Source organism: Bemisia tabaci, unplaced genomic scaffold (genome assembly GCF_918797505.1).
Source record: "Bemisia tabaci unplaced genomic scaffold, PGI_BMITA_v3".
Taxonomy (NCBI): Eukaryota; Metazoa; Arthropoda; class Insecta; order Hemiptera; family Aleyrodidae; genus Bemisia; species Bemisia tabaci.
Window position 1 is genome coordinate 15,575 of NW_027311804.1, and position 16,038 is coordinate 31,612.

General features: G+C 40.1%; 1 protein-coding gene across 1 annotated transcript in view; it reads left to right on the forward strand.

Annotated features, from left to right (window-relative positions):
• Positions 1-16,038, forward strand: part of LOC109042825 (synapsin) — a gene marked incomplete at its 3' end in the record, with an annotated part of 46,130 nt that overhangs the window by 9,246 nt on the left and 20,846 nt on the right. The window contains 1 exon segment of the mRNA XM_072305997.1: positions 7,005-7,146.

Below are 16,038 nucleotides of genomic sequence, written 5' to 3' on the forward strand. Positions count from 1 at the left end.
AATCTACGTAAGCAATATGCGTTTTTCAGTTTCTCGCTCGCTTCAAAAATGAGACGACGGCATAGGTGAACATTTCGAAGAGACACTCCTTCCAATCCTTGCGCATTATACGCAATATTCAACACGGCCGACGCTAACCCACCAAACCGCACGTAACGAGACTAGCTTTTCTCAACCGGCGTGTTAAATATTGACAGTTTTCTTTGCATTGACAAAGACCATGGTGCTTCTTCACGATTTGCGCGCGGAAGCGTCAGCCATGTTAAATACTGAGTAGCATCCTAGTGCGCAAGGTTTGGATGGTACGACTCTTCTCACGAAATGTTCACCTGTGCCATTGTATCGTTTTTGTAGCGGGGAGCTTAAAAACACGCATATTTCTTACGCAAATTGTGAAGGTAGGAGTGTAATTCAGACTTTCCCGATGCGCTCATCGTGATTTATGAGTCATGTTCAATGAGAAACGACTCTTCTTTTTGCTCTAGCTGAAGTTTGCAACAGGCCGATTGAAAGAATAATTGAAGGGCTTGAAGGACAAGGCGCATAAAGGCAGTTTTCGAAAAAATTGAGGTATCAATGATTTCAAGTAAAACTAGTCTTGATGCATATTCTGTGGAAAATTCCCTCCCAAATTCAAATTTTTAAGCCAGTTTGAACTTTTTTTCCCCATAAGGATCTGTGTGATTTCGAAACTTCAATCACCCATTTCTTGAAATAGCAAAAACTGCACTTATGCGCCTTGTCCTCCAAGCCCCTCAATTACGGGAGACTAACAATGATTCACACATAGTGTCATGCGTCATACTCAAAAGAAAAAAGTGTTTGGATAAGATTTACAATTTTACACTGAACATATTTGGTTTAATGAAAAAGATAAAACTAAATCAATTTTTTTATAGACTGAATAATCATTCGTATCAATAGATGTTACACACTTCTAAAAAAAAACTTCTTTTTCCAGTTAGATATGGTGATTGTCGTACTCGCGTCACTAACCTATTTGTAGGATTGATGCATGTTTAACTTTTAAACATGGCTTTTAGTACTACTTGACGAGTGATTAAGACTTGCGCAATTTCAAATCACATTCGTCATTTGAATTTGAGATTACCCGATATAGGTAGCAGATGATAATACAATGAAGCAAACCTTCACCTATCGGGGTGAGTTCATTCTTTAATGCAACAAAAAAGGCGGCTATTAAGTAAATTTGTTTCACGGAAAAACCGATAGCAACAAAAACTTTGATTAGGTAATGAGTGAAAAGTTCACGATACTCTTCGGGGATAGGTTCGGTATCCCATATTCTTGGAGGAAGAGAACGTAGACGTGTATCGGCACAATCTTTGTCGAAAGATAGCTCGATATCCATCGAATTCATGCGTTATGTTGTAGTAAGCAGTTGAGATCTGGCATTCAGTTGAGTTTTGAGCGGAGGTCCCCAAAATTGTGCCCAAAGTAATAACTGCAAAAAACAGGTTACTCGGCTCCATGGCTCGAAAACAGTCACTCAAAATTGAAAAAACCTTCGACTGAATTTTTGGTGGTATTTACAAAAACTCTGAGCAATGTACCGCCTAGAAATGCTGCTGGTTTCAAACGACGTGGGACTTGTAAAACAGGACGTTAACTTGCGAGATCCGACGAACTTTCTGGTGATTGACTAAAACGCACATCCACATGTAAGAGTCACAATGCACAGTAACTGGCTTTCTAGTTAGTGCTGGGCTACTTAAACTTTCGTCTTATCTTTCGACAACGATTTGACCCGTTTTTGAAAAACCTTGGTTTAAAGCATAAACAAAGAATACGAGAAAGAAGGAGAAGAAAGTTGGAGGAAAATGCATTCATTTTAACCACCTATCTTAGCTACTATCACTTTCGTGGGGCCAACGATGGGAAAGTGAATGAGGATTTTCAATGATGGTTGTTTTGGAGGGGGAAAGATAGGTTTTGTCAGTCATTGTGTATTTTTACAAATATTACGCAATGATGGCCGAAGTGTTCATGTTCATGACTATTAAGAACAATAGCATTGGAGTGTTAAAGTATTGGGGTAAAATCATTACTACATAACAGTTTTATGGTAAATTTCTTGTCCTTATCAATCAAACAGTTGAGAAATATAAGAGATTTATCAAGAGTTGTCGCATTCTTTATAATAACATTCATAATTTCCGGCTATGAAGACATTTTTTGGAAGAAAAAAAATATATTAAACTTTGATCAACTCGTAGCACCCCAGTTTTAAAATTATTCATATCGTGAGGGGGTGCACCATATCAAACATGACATCGTGTTAATTAAATATAATAATTTCTTATACTTAGAATGTTTTAAAATATATTAGTGAATCTGTTTGTACCAGGTTTTTCCACATTAATTTTTTACAAAGCGATTTTAATTAGTACTTACTTAGTACTAAATATTAAGAACGGCCATTGATAATGTAAGTTTATGAGAGAAGAATGCAAACGAAAACTTACGACTGACAATGTCTTCGTGAAAATGACACTTACCTGTAACAGAAAAAATACATGCATTTAATTCATGGTCGCCTTCAAAGGGATAATCAAATAATCAAAAAGCACATCGACGGTGAAACTACCAAACCACGTATCTCGGTTTGCGACGTTGCAAACTTCCTGTCATACTTTATTTTTTAAATGAAAAACTACTTAACGTCCAGTCTTGAAAATTTCTGTGATTTTTCCTCTTCGTGCGGAGAAAATTCTGTGAAAATTTCAAGGAATGATATTGATTTGGTCTACTTCAAAAAAATAAAATGTGAGCGTAGATTTTCAAACACCACTAACGAGATACGTGGTTTGGTAGTTTCACCGTCGACATGTTGAATTTCAATTAATTTCAACATGATTAAAATCCTCCACATTTGGGTAGAATAATTGAGTGGACACAAAAGATCGATACAGAAGTTTACAAAACTCGATTTGAAAAGTGCGTTAGTATTATGCTTTAAAATTATTTAGAACTAAATATTAGGAGGGTGTTAGGAGTGTATTTTAGACATTCTCGATGCGTGTATCGTGATTTTTGAGCCATGTTCTTGAAGAAACAACTGTTCTTCTTACTCCAGCTGAAGTTTGCAACAGGCCCATTTTTGCATTACGTGCTTAAACTTTTTTGCCTCCTGTAAAATCTGAGTTTTTGGACATGTTATAGGTCAAACATTGACTGCTTTAACTGAAATTATGCCTCATAGGGAAATCTCGAAAACCCCAACACGCGTGTGCCCTGATGAAAGTTGCATAGCACTGAGGGAAAAGCACGTCTGACGAGATAACGGTGCACCCTCGAAACGGGTGGTGGTTGGGGGAGGGCCTACTTGTCATTCACACGATGCGGTGATGCCAATCAACCGAATATTTCGTGGGAAAATTAAAGGTGAAACTACATCGGAAAAGAATGAACATCAAGACATCAAAAAAGTTATGATAAAACACTGGTTTCGTGTTTATATTCAGTTAAAAAGGAAACCCACATTTGAGCTCATGGGTGATCTCCATAGGAACACACACCTCAATCCATGGTGGATAAAACTACTGAGCGATTTTCCTCGAGCTGAGCCGATGAATTAGTTTTTCAAGATTCCAAATAAGTATCTGTAAAGAAGAAAATTTGAGTTGCTTGAACACGCTACCGTTCCACGATTTTACTGGAAATTTAAGGCAAAACCAGGGCTTTAGCTAAAATCAAAAATTCCATATTTAGACGGTTGTTTGCTATAAAGCAGTTTAAACCTAAGCCTAGATTACACGTTGAAAATGGAAGCCGAAAATTGATGGCCCGAGATCGCATCGTTGACTAATGAGAGGGCTGGAAAGAACACTTCAACTTTCAGCGTGGAAACCAGCGAGTAATTTTCGGTTTCTGACACTATCCTGCAACAATGGCATAACTTTTTAGTGCTTTTCCAGGCACGCCAAGCCTGGCGCATAAACTATGCTGCTTTTAGTGGAGGCAAATTATGCAATACTTCATGCAAGTCGGGGTGAAAAGGGGGACAGGGGGTGAACGCCCCTTTCCACCCCCATACTCCGAGCTAAAAATAGCGTTCAGCGTTTCTCCGCTGAATCCCTCGACTACGGCTGGTTGTCTCGAACTTCTGAGCTGAATAGGGCAAAATATAGAGGACCCCCTCGTGATTAATTTAAGTCCGTTGCGATTCACTTGCATTTTTGGAAGCTTATGATTAATTGCGCGTGAATTCGGCTGCTTGGATCATGGCAAGAGGAAGAAAAAATTCATCTTCCGTTTCGGCAGTCGGGGTCTATTTTAGAAGCTGGATAAAAACACAGTCAGAAACCTCTCATTCGGAATTCAAAATTCAGATTTTTCACTGAGAAAAATGGTCCTCATCACTATGCCGCAACGGGAATTCTCGTTGCGTCAATCGGAAATCTGTTTAAAGCGACAGAACATCTTTTTGAGGTACTAGGAATACAGTTCGAAAATAAGTGGATTTGTGTTGCGTCAACGATGAAATTCTGTGGCGGAACATTTAACAGGGATCTTGTTGGCTATGAACGGGAAATCAGAGGAAAAGGGAATTCTTTACAAACCCGACTCTGCACAGACGCGAGAAGGGCGCAGCCACTAAATTCGTCGCTGATCTGGCGTAGGGGCGTATTCCAATTACCTCGTTAGACCTGTATTACATAGACATCCATGCTTTCTAGGGCTCATGCAGAAATTGAGGTATGCCCTTACGCCAAAAAAATGACGAATTGGCAGATGTCTCCAGTCCTTATTTTGCTGTAATCGCTTTTCACGTCATGGGTAGAATTAGGAACTTTTGGCATGGATCCAAAATGGGCACCTCATTAAGAAAAGTTTTGGAAGGACACAAGGGTACTCCATTAAGAGGAATATGAAGGACTTCACCAGCTCCACAGGGGGGCTCGGGAGACTTTTTCAGCTCCGACGGGTGTTCCGGAAAATTTTGAAAAAAAGTCGTATCAAGAGCAATTTTAAGCTGGCCTAACAGAGAAGTTGCTTGAAATGCAAATTTCACACACTGATTTAGCAAAACCCTCGCATTTTCTAAAGGGAACCAGTAAGTACATTTAAGCACTGGCGATTCTTGAAAATTAGTGACACTGTTTTCCCTGCATTCACATGTAAGTTAGACGATCGATTTTTTGTGAGGCACCTTACCTCAGCCAAAATCGATATTTTCGATAGATAATATGGAGGGAAGACCGTGGTGCCAACTTGCAAAATCGCCGCTGGACTTCCCATTGAAAATTTTCGAGCCTTATGGTGATTATTTTTAAAAAGTGCAAGAGCGTATGATCCAAAGCTTCAAGACAAACTGTTGCTTGGTTTCGATTGAAAAATATAACATTAGCAGAGGTGTGCGACATAAGTGGCAATTTTGCAAGTGGGCAACACTGTAGTTCCTCCCTTGAAATTCATTAAAAATATCGGTAAGGATTGATTGTTTTACATACAATTAAATGGAGGAAAAACAGAGTAACCAACTTTCAAGAATCGCCAATGGCGACATTGGAATCGGAAATACGCACTTTTAACTGTAGCCATCAATATCCACTTTTGATGGGGAACATCGCCAGAAAAAATTCTTCAATTTTTGAGCGGTGAAATCTAATCTTCCTCCCGTCGCACGGCTCCGAGCAAGATGCCTGGGAATCTCCGGGAAAGAGAGAGAGAGAGTAAACAGCTTCGACCTTTCGGCGAACCCTTCAAGATTTCAAAGGCACCCCCCCTCCCTCCCCCCGAGTTAAAGGTGAAAACGACGTGTCAGGAACTCGAGAGATGACGACGGAGTGATCCTCCGAGCAAGACATATTCACTCGTGAAATGCGACCTTATCCTTTCATCTGGCGCTGGATTTCAAGACCCTCTCACGGTGGAAGGGGCCTCATCCCCCGCGTCATCCCCTGTTTTTATTGCTTGAGTATTCCGCCCTTGAGTGGTGCCCTGAAAGCTCGTCCTCCGCTTTGAGCCCGAGTGTCTGTTCATTTCCCTCCTCGGTCGAAAAGGGGTGTATTTACCGTTGGGTCGCATGATTTACTAGCGGCGATACTAGTAGCGATCTAGAACAGTGCACTGAAAAAAAAATATTGGTGTATTTACTGAGAAAAGGGTAAAATTACCAAGAATTCAGGGTTCTATTTGATCCCAGTTTTTTCTTGGTAAAATTACCATTTATGGAATTGGTAATTTTACCGAGAAATCTCGGTAAAATTATTGAACTTTCTCGGTAATTTTACTGGACCTTGGTAAAAACGCCAATATTTTTTATCGACTGTGGTAGAATTACCGAGATAAAATGGCAAAGTTACCGGGAATTGATTCCCAGTCGGGCGGGGTAGTCTGGATCCTCGAGATCTCTCCGGCTCCGCCTAAATCCGTCCTTGTTCAAAAATAGAACTAAGGCCATGTCCACAAGAGCGCCGTCTAAGGAACTTCGGGCGAACTCGTTAAAAGCTACCTGAACCCCCAGTTCGTGGAACTAATTCGCTCAAACTGCGCTCGTGTGGAAGAGTCCTTTACTTCAAGCTCATAGAAAAACGGAAATTACTCCGTGGCTGATGAAAAAGCTAGAGGGAACTTCCTGAGGTCGCACGACATGTGATTGCCTTTATAAAAGCATTATTATTACACCTAATATTAGGTAATTTGGACGTATTTCTGCCGAACGGAACTATGTGCATTTAGACATGAGCCCTGATACCCATGAGAATATATGCATATCAGGGCTCACCTCATAATGCACATACTTCCGTTTGGCAGAAATACGTCCATTTAATCTTAATCAGCCTCACTACATAAGACGTTGCCTGTTTTCTCTGATGTTTAATTTTTTTAACATAAACCATGGCGACTGAACCTTGAAATTTTGTGAGTATACTTTCATGATCTGCGGTATATTCACAAAAAGTTTGAAGACGCTAAAAAGTTTGGTTTTCCGGCTCAAGTCTTTATTACTAAACGGTATTTTTTAACTTTTGTTTCAGATTGCGCAAAAAATTTGAAAATCGGCCGCTGTCCGCCCGGACACGTCTTTCTTCCCCCAACTTCCCGCTAAGACACCAACATTTCGTCTTTCGCAAATTTTAAGCAATCCTTCACCACTAATGTCAATTACTTGAAACGCAGGTAAGAGTCAAATATTTGTATTCATGCCGTATGAAAGAGAAAATTATGATAGTCCAATCAAGACAACCGCCCAGATTATTATTCTCGATATGCAGACGTATTGCAATACATCCAAATGCGCACCGCACATAAAACTCCTTCAAATAAAAATAAAAGCAAAACTCATCTCCGGAGAGTTAAAATAGTTGCGCATGATATTTTACTGTATGCAAGCCTTGCTATGTAAGATAGGATGGACAAAATCTTCGCATTTCGAAGATTTATTATTATCTATGGAGTACAAAAAACGTCCACCGAAAATGCGCAGGATAAAATTGCCCAAATATTTTCACAACAATGGACTACCAGACGAGGTTAAAATTGGATCAGTGAGAACGAAAACACACCAACTCGGAAGAATGAAAATAATTAAGACACACACAAAACTGCACAGTAGGTGAAGAAGTTAGTTTAAAAAAAAAGATTTTTGCTGCCGAAAGACAAGTACTTATCGCCACTTTAGAGGTCCAAGTTGGAACAGACGCGCTAACTTCAATGACCTTTATGTAAATTAACTGTCTTTAATGGAAATTGAGTATTTCCGAGTTACCGAGTTGGTGTGTTTTCGTTCTCACTGATTCAATTGAGGCACAATGCGAAAAATACATTTTAAAATTTCACGAGGAAACTGAATCACACTACGGGAAGTCTGGAAATCAACTCTCAAACAAGATTTAAATTTTTACAATGAATATTGGTTACATAGCAGAAGTACAAATGAAGTCATTTGTATGGTGTAACTTACATTTGATCTATGTAAAAAATACTTGTTGATATCTCGTTCTGAAGTTAATTTCCGAACTTCCCATTGTGTACATCGTTGGACCGAGTCAATACTGCCGTGCTAAGGGAAAACGCCGGATGAATATTCGAGAGTTGCCCAATGTCTCCGGATAAAACATGTATTTTTGAGGAAAATTAAGCTTATTTTTCCTTGAAATTTTCCGATATTTTACATTAAATTGCGAACAAAATTGCCTCAAAAATTTAAAGAAAAATTGTAACAATTTTCCAAGTAAATTCGTTTTACATCGAAGGAAATTTGGCAACGCCTGAAGGCTCATACGGCGTTCTTCCTTAGCACGGCAGAATAGGAGAAGTCGGTCGAAATCCGGAAACTTTGAAAGTTTATTTTTTTAAAAATATGAAACAAAGAAGTTTCAAGAAAGGTTTCATTAGTTTTTTCGTGAAATATCCTCTCAGAGACACCTCCTGAGATTTGAAAGTGTTGCCAACAATTTTATAGCCGGCTTCTTCTATTAGCTCGTGCCACTGTGGGATAGAGTACCTTTATAGACAGAGTATGGCCATTTCTGTTCCGGTTTTTCATTGGTCGCGAGCGAGTAGGCTGACACGATGCTCTTAGGGCCGCAAATAAACAAACAAGATGGCTGTTATCAGCAAGGAAGTTTGAGGTTATGCACATCTTACATCCTCCTGTGATATAGGCGAAAGGCGATTTAACAGTGTTTTCATGTTTTTTTTATGTGTTATTCGTAGATATGCTAATTTAGATTGTTACTGCGGTATAATTGAAATTTTTGTCAGATTTTAGCTACTTATCGATGTTACGGTGAGCCGCCATCTTGTTTGTTTATTTACGGCCCTAAGAGCATCATGAAGCCTAAAAACTCGTTGACCAATCAAAAAGCGGAACAGTTTTCCTGTAGTAAAAAGATACGAATGGCCATACTCTGTCTATAAAGGTACTCTAACTGTGGGACGCACTTTTGAGTAAAGGCTCGACAGACAGCGCGTGACACGAGGTTGTCCGCTGCCATGATGATGCGGGCGGTGGGTGGAAAATGATAGTGGGGTTCGAGGGAGGTTGGAAAACGGGATTTTCTGCACAGGATCGCGGTGGCTGTCCCCACTCGGTTCCGAGTCCTCCCCCACCCTCCACCACCTCGGGCATGCCGCCAATGTTTCGATCGCTCTAAATACCGTCTCGCAAACTTTCCGCAAATCAGGCCAGTTCCAAATCGCAGAGAAATTAGTTTTTCATGTTCGATGATGGCGCAGAGTAATGAGCTTCACACAGTGGACACTATCGCACTAAATCAATTAGGATGCTGAATTAGCATCCTGTCTTTAAAAAGAGGATGTGTGGGACGGACTCAAAGCGTTCGTCTCAATTGCCCCTGCTTTTGACTTTAAGTCCGGAGGTTTGTTAAGTTAATCGGAGGGGGTCAGTCGAGGGAATGGTTTTCAGGCCCTCGCAATTTTTTTTTTTTTTTTTTTTTTTTTTTTTTTTTTTTTTTTTTTTTTTTAACCCCCAGGACGTTAATAGACTTCCTAGTTTATGTCCGTGGATAAATAAAAAAATAAGCATTTTGAATTCGCAAAGTGATAAACAAGCGCTTTCTTGATTCAATTCATTGTTCCTGTTTGCCGGAAGATCAAAGTCAACTTAAGTCATTTTGGTCCCAACATTAATTTCATCAGGCTGTGCGATGAAATAATCTTTTTACTATAAGCTCAATTTTTCCTCAGAATTTCAGAAATATCGTGCATCAAATATGGAACGAGATTTTGGCGGGACAATTCTAATGATTTATCGGACGTGATCATTTGGTTTCAATGGCTGATCTTCCGAGTTGTTTTTTTTTTAGTTTCCTCGCAAGCGAAAAGTTTGAATCAACTGATTTCAATTAATTAAGGGATACATGTATTCATTGCTATCATGCCTACGGCGTAAACGTTATTAGACGGTACCATACTTAGTACATTGGTAAAAATATTGAGAGAAGAAAATGAGACTTCAGTGAAAGTCATGGTTTCACAACACAAAAAGAAGTCGTGTACACTTCAAAAAAATATTGTTCTATTGCAACAAATATTTAACGAGCACAGTAAAGTATAGCTTCACCTATCGGGCTAAGTTTATCACGCAACGAAACGAGAAAGGCAGCGAAGAGGTAAATCTGTTTCATAGAGAGACCAAGAGCTGTTAGGACTTGAATTGTGTAGTGAGTGAAAAGTTCAAGATATTCTTTGGGAATAGGAGCAGTATCTCGTATTTTTGAAGGAAGAGAGTGTACAGCTGTCTCGGCACACGCTTGATTTAAGGATAGTCCATAGTCCTCGTAGAGCTGCGTCACGTTGTAGGTTGATGTCCAGCATTCGGTTGAATTTTCGGCGGTGATCTTCAAAATTGTACCAATCGTGAAAACAACAACAAAAAACAAATGATCCGGCTCCATGGTTCGGTAATAATCACTCGCAATCGACACACCTCCAACTGAAATTTCAGTGCGATATTTCCGGAAAACCTGAGCAAAGCACTACCTAAAATGCCACTGCTTTAAAACGTAAATGCGTATACACCAAATTGGCAAAATTCACTGAGCTTTCTGAAGATGGAAAATTAACCGACTTCAACGTAGAGAAACAATGCACTGAAACTGGTGCTTTGGTCGGTGTTTGTTCTACTTAAACTTGCATCTTATCTGTCAATGACGATTCGACCCGTTTTTTGAAAACCTCGGCTTGTATTATAAGGTTAAAGAAACAATTCGTTGTTCCCCTCATGGAGGAACGTAATTTCATTTCAATATTGCCAAATTTCCCCTGACAAATTGATATTGAATTATTGAATATTGAATACAATTGAATATTGACCATCAGGCGAATCTTGGGCATTTCCAACTGAAAATTTCTTCTGATCTCGCGCAAAAATCCGACAAAATTTTGACAAAAATAGAATAGGTATTCTTGTGAATAATTGAATTGTTTGAGTCAATTTTGCAACCTTGGAATGGACTTACGTTCCCTCATCCTGGGAACGGCGAATCATAACAAAGGATAGCCTTTAATACAAACAAAGTAGAGAAAAAAAAGAGACTGAATTAGGAGGAAAAATTCTTCACTTATGTATGTAAGACGTCAGAAAAAGTAACAAATTAATTTAGAACCTAAATGATTAACTATCTGATCACCTAGAGAGAAACGATAATAAGAATAAAAAAAAAAAAAAAAAAAAAAAAAAAAAAAAAAAAAAAAAAAAAAAAAACGATACTGCGGGTTGTATGTGAGATATATATGACCCAGCAGTTTCAACCCAGCAACAGCTCTAGGATGTCCATGGGTAAGGTGAACTTTGATGTGACAAAAATTCGTTAAAAAGTTCGAATAATATATTTGGAGGGGGTTGTTGCAGAGTGGGCTGGTTGGATGGTAGTTTCGGAGCCAGATCCGCCTCGAAGTCTACGAGGGAGGCGTCGGATCATGACGGGGGATAGAGGGGGGGGCCGAATATATTTAATGGGGAGGAAAAATCGGAATAGCTAAGGGTTGGCAAAGAAGGGTGGAGGAAGCTCCAAAGAGATGGCGGAATGCGAGGCTGAGCTGGATTGATACCGGGTCTCGCTTCGGAATAACAAAAGATGCCCGTGTTAGGCGAACCTAGATGCCACATCACATGGTTCTGTGTGCAGATGCATCGGCCCGTGTTAAAACCTCATCAGTTATAATTTCCAGATGAGCCCTGATCTCCATAACATCGACTGTGCTCTAGGTCTCGTCAGATTAATAAACGTACTCGGTTTAAAAATGCTCCAATTTAGGTATCGTTTTTGGGCGCTATTCCAAGAACCAACAAGACAAGGTGGGGATTTATCTGAGTGCATATTTCACTTGAAACTCCTTCGAATAACGCTGTAGGCAAAACGTATCTCCAGAAAGTTCGAATAGCTGAGCAAGGTATCTAAGGGTCGTATTTATGGTCGTTCCTTAAATTTTTTACGTAAGTTTACACCGCTAGTAAAACTCCTTCAATTGACGATGATGGCAAAACGCATCTCCGAGGAGTTAAAATAGTTGCTCATGACGTTTCACTGCAAGTAAGACTTTAGGTCATGGTCATGACTCATGACTCATGGCTTATACAACGGACACGTTTGCACGACGACGGAAGCTCTTCATTAGTTTGGATTAAATAGGTATTTCCTTGAAAACCCGATTATTGAATTTGTCGAAAGTTCGTTAAACGTCACTATTACAGGTTCAGTAAAAACTCTGATTTCGAATCGTATGTTAGTAGATAAAAAATTACTACTTAGATAAGTTGAGGATCGTAAAACTTTGAAACAATGTTCCTTATTAAGATTTTAGAAAAAAAATGTTTGAAGAGTTGGAAATTCTCCGAATCACCTCAAATAGGAGCAACTAGCATTTAAAGTTTGCATCAGAACAATAGAATTGAAACTTTTTGCGAGCGAAAAAATCCTTTCTAATACGCTCGACGTTATTGAAGTGTTGGGTACGGAAAGGGCTTTTCTTAGTTACGATAAGTCAGAATATGTCTCCGCTGACGTTTTTTGCGCTGTAACAGAAGCAAATTGTAAGGAATTCCTTGAACATTTTACTGAATTTTCTTCGGAACCGTACAATGCTGAAAATAAAATATTTCAGAAAATTCACCGAAGAGTCTCCTCTCTAACATTCAAATTAGCAGTGAGGATTTTGAGACACCGCAACCAAGGAATGTCCTTTCTGCACCAAACGCTTCTATTTTTGTGCGATTTCACGAGTTAAAAGTCTACTCAGTCGGCTTCGTCTTATCATCGCACACCCATTGCCTCAAACAAAATGATTTTCTACTCAGATTTCAAGGTGGTTTCAAAATAGTGGACTATGGTGAAAATTTGCAGACTTCGGTGAAACTTGGCAACTGGTTGGCGACAAATATACCCAGAGAAAGGGAGTGGGTGTGTCGCACTCGAGAGCTTTAACAAGTCATTTTATTATTCAAGCGACGACTTTCCCACTCGGACTACCCTCGATCTGCCACCGGGTCGATTGTTGAAAGCTTATCGAATAACCTGAATCGATAAGTTGCATTGCTAACATAGGAATGTATCGATCGGGGTCATCGGACAACGATTCAACCGATCCAGGCGCTGAAAATCAGAGCTAACCGCGCGAAATTTCGCAGTTTCCCACGCGCTCCGGCAAGGCGGAAGGTGCGGAAACTTCGACACTCTCATAACGCGGTCTCTAAACGGCCGCACGTCGGAGGAACTTAGACAGCGACTAATGTTCCAGGCCTCGAAAACAACAGAGTTCGAACGTGACGCGACTAAACTCTGATTGGCTCCCACAAAGTGCCCCAGTTTCAGACAGTTCCGCCGCGAGTGCAAAAATGAAGTTTGGAGAAAACGGGCTTATTAGCGTGTCTGAGCGGAAAATTTTATCGATAGAAGTCTCCGTTCTGTGTCGACTTGCCGCCAATCATCCAAAAAACTCTCGGAGACCGGTTGGTTGATTTAAAAATCGACGAATTTTACTTACAACTTTATAAAACGGCCTTTTCATTGAAGTTGAGCTAGAAAGACAGCCGTAAGTGTTATCTCTTGCACGCTTTTGTGATTGCATTTTGGAGGGAAGAAACAACGAACAAATTAGAAATTGGTAGAAAAGGGCGCCATTTTACTTTAAAATACAGCTCTCCCTGATGGCTTTCTAACGAAATAGTACCCCGTACGGCCATTTTGTCTGAAACACCGTCAATGTTTGCGAACTTACGGCTTTCTCATAAGTCTATTTGCTTATACAGTTAAGACGAATTTTAGCTATTACAATGATTTTATCTAAAAGAAATTAGATGAATTTTGAAAGAAACTCGATTTAGAACATTCAAGCGATACGGCTCTCTTTGATATCCTCTAAGGGATGATACCAATGGACCATAACCAAGAATCGATTGTTTCCCATACATTTAAATGGAGGAAAGTCTTGCCAACATTCAAGAATCGGAACTGCTCTTATGTAAAACCGGCTTTACCCGGGGTGTCTATAAACTTGGTGGGAAAAATTCCTCGACTTTTCAAGGATTTTCCCAAACCAATATTATCAAAGTCTCCTAACTTTTAATGAAGATAATTTGCACGTGCAGAACTAAAAATGAAACATTTTTGACTACGATACCACTGCAAATAGCCAAAACATGTGAACCATTTCTCTTCGGGTATAAATAACTTAATCCTCAGATGCCTAGGCTGGGGTCAAATTCACCCGAGTCTTGCTAAAAACACGTGGCCCGCGGATTTTGAACAAAAACTGAATCAACGGAGAAAATTGTCGATAATTTTCCTCAAAATGATCAGTCAATTTTGTTCACAATTTAATCTAAAATATCTGAAAATTTCAAGGGAAAATATGCATAACTTTTCTCAAAAATACATGTTTTATTCGGAGCAATCTAGCAGCTCTCGAATTTTCATACGGCATTTTACCTTAGCACGGCAGTATAGGTCTACTCTACAAATACATCGTAAAAAAATCAGACATCAAAATTGAAATAAAGATAAATCGGATGTCAACACGGCCAAAGATAGAGGAGACATGATGCGACTTCGTTTTTTAACTTCTCCTCCCCGAGATTGAGCGACCTCAGTAGAAGTATAGAAAAAAGCATTACAAGTTTAAGCCTCGCGCCATCGCGCCCTCAATTTTGCAGACGCAACACGGACACCCGTCAAGCACAAATAGTTGTATTTCTGCGCCGTCATGAACGCGCGTCCTATGCCTTGCTCTATTTGATATTCTTGCGCAAAAATAATTTTTTCCTATTTTTGCCTATTTACGTGATCCTCCACTATAGGAGATAAGATGAGCGATGATATGCATAAGCGTAGATTATTCTGATTGGAAGCACTTTAAAATTGGAAAGAGCTAAGCACGACTCTCCTCTACTTTGCAAAAGACTAGCGGTTATGTTTAGACGACCAATCAAACGGTTATTATACCGGAGTGTTTTCTTGGCAGCGATATTTTCCCCCGACGCAAACGCTCGGAGCCAGAGGGGGGGGGGGGGGAGGGGAGGTTTGCCGTGGGGAACGGAAGGGATTTCTCGAAGCGACGTTTTTCGCATCCGAGCGAAATTGATCGGCAGATGCTCCCCGTCCCGCAAACACTGGCTTGGCGTGCTTCGCGATACATCGATTGATCTGCCATATAAACCTATAGGGAAGGATCGCCAAACAGGGTGTTCACATCGAACACCTTGAAAATCGACTCTTTTCTACAGATTCAAATTGGAAAATATCGATAATCGATCGTTCACGCCTCGTTTTGCGCAAAGCGTGCATAATCTTTCGCCAACATTAGTAGTCTACCCCCACTTTCGTCCCCCTCTCTCCTCTCCGCCGAACCCCGATTTTCGACCCCCTCCCCTGGGCCGACCTCCCACTAAAAGCACAGCTTCAAATATTCCCGTGTTTAGCCCGCTTACCGCACGAATCCAATCTAATGAAGCACGGGAAGGCAGCAACAGCCGTTGCCAATTCGGCCTGAATCCGCTCACATTTTGCTGTGTTAGCGATCTAAGCAGCATGCACAAGTCAAGTTTCTGAAAAAATTAACTTTTTCGAGTCAAATGGAAGTTTTAATCGGTTGCTCGCATTAGGGTGTGCGCTCATAGCAACATTTCAAACTGAGGACACTTCGGCTACATTTTGCGGTAAAAACCTACTAATTCTGGCTCCATGAGGAAACAGCATTCTAGCCATTGGCTCCATATGAAGATTAATGCTTTTATGTGTATAGGCCGGAGACAGTTTTTTTCTCGGAAATTGTGATTTACGTTATTATGCACTGTTAAAAATCAACGATTTACTCTGAGTGAATAGCCGGCGTGAAAAAAAAAAAAAAAAAAAAACAACAATCCAGCGCGAATATCGCGCCGCACTCAGAGTGCATCAGAGCCTGAACATCACCAACGTCGGACGAATTAGTTGAGCTCCCTCAAGTAGCATGAATTCAGTCCCATTTGATACCGAGCGACGAATGGCAGAGTGGTAAACGCACTCGTCCAACACCGATGAGACTCGAGTTCAAATCCAAACTGCGGTA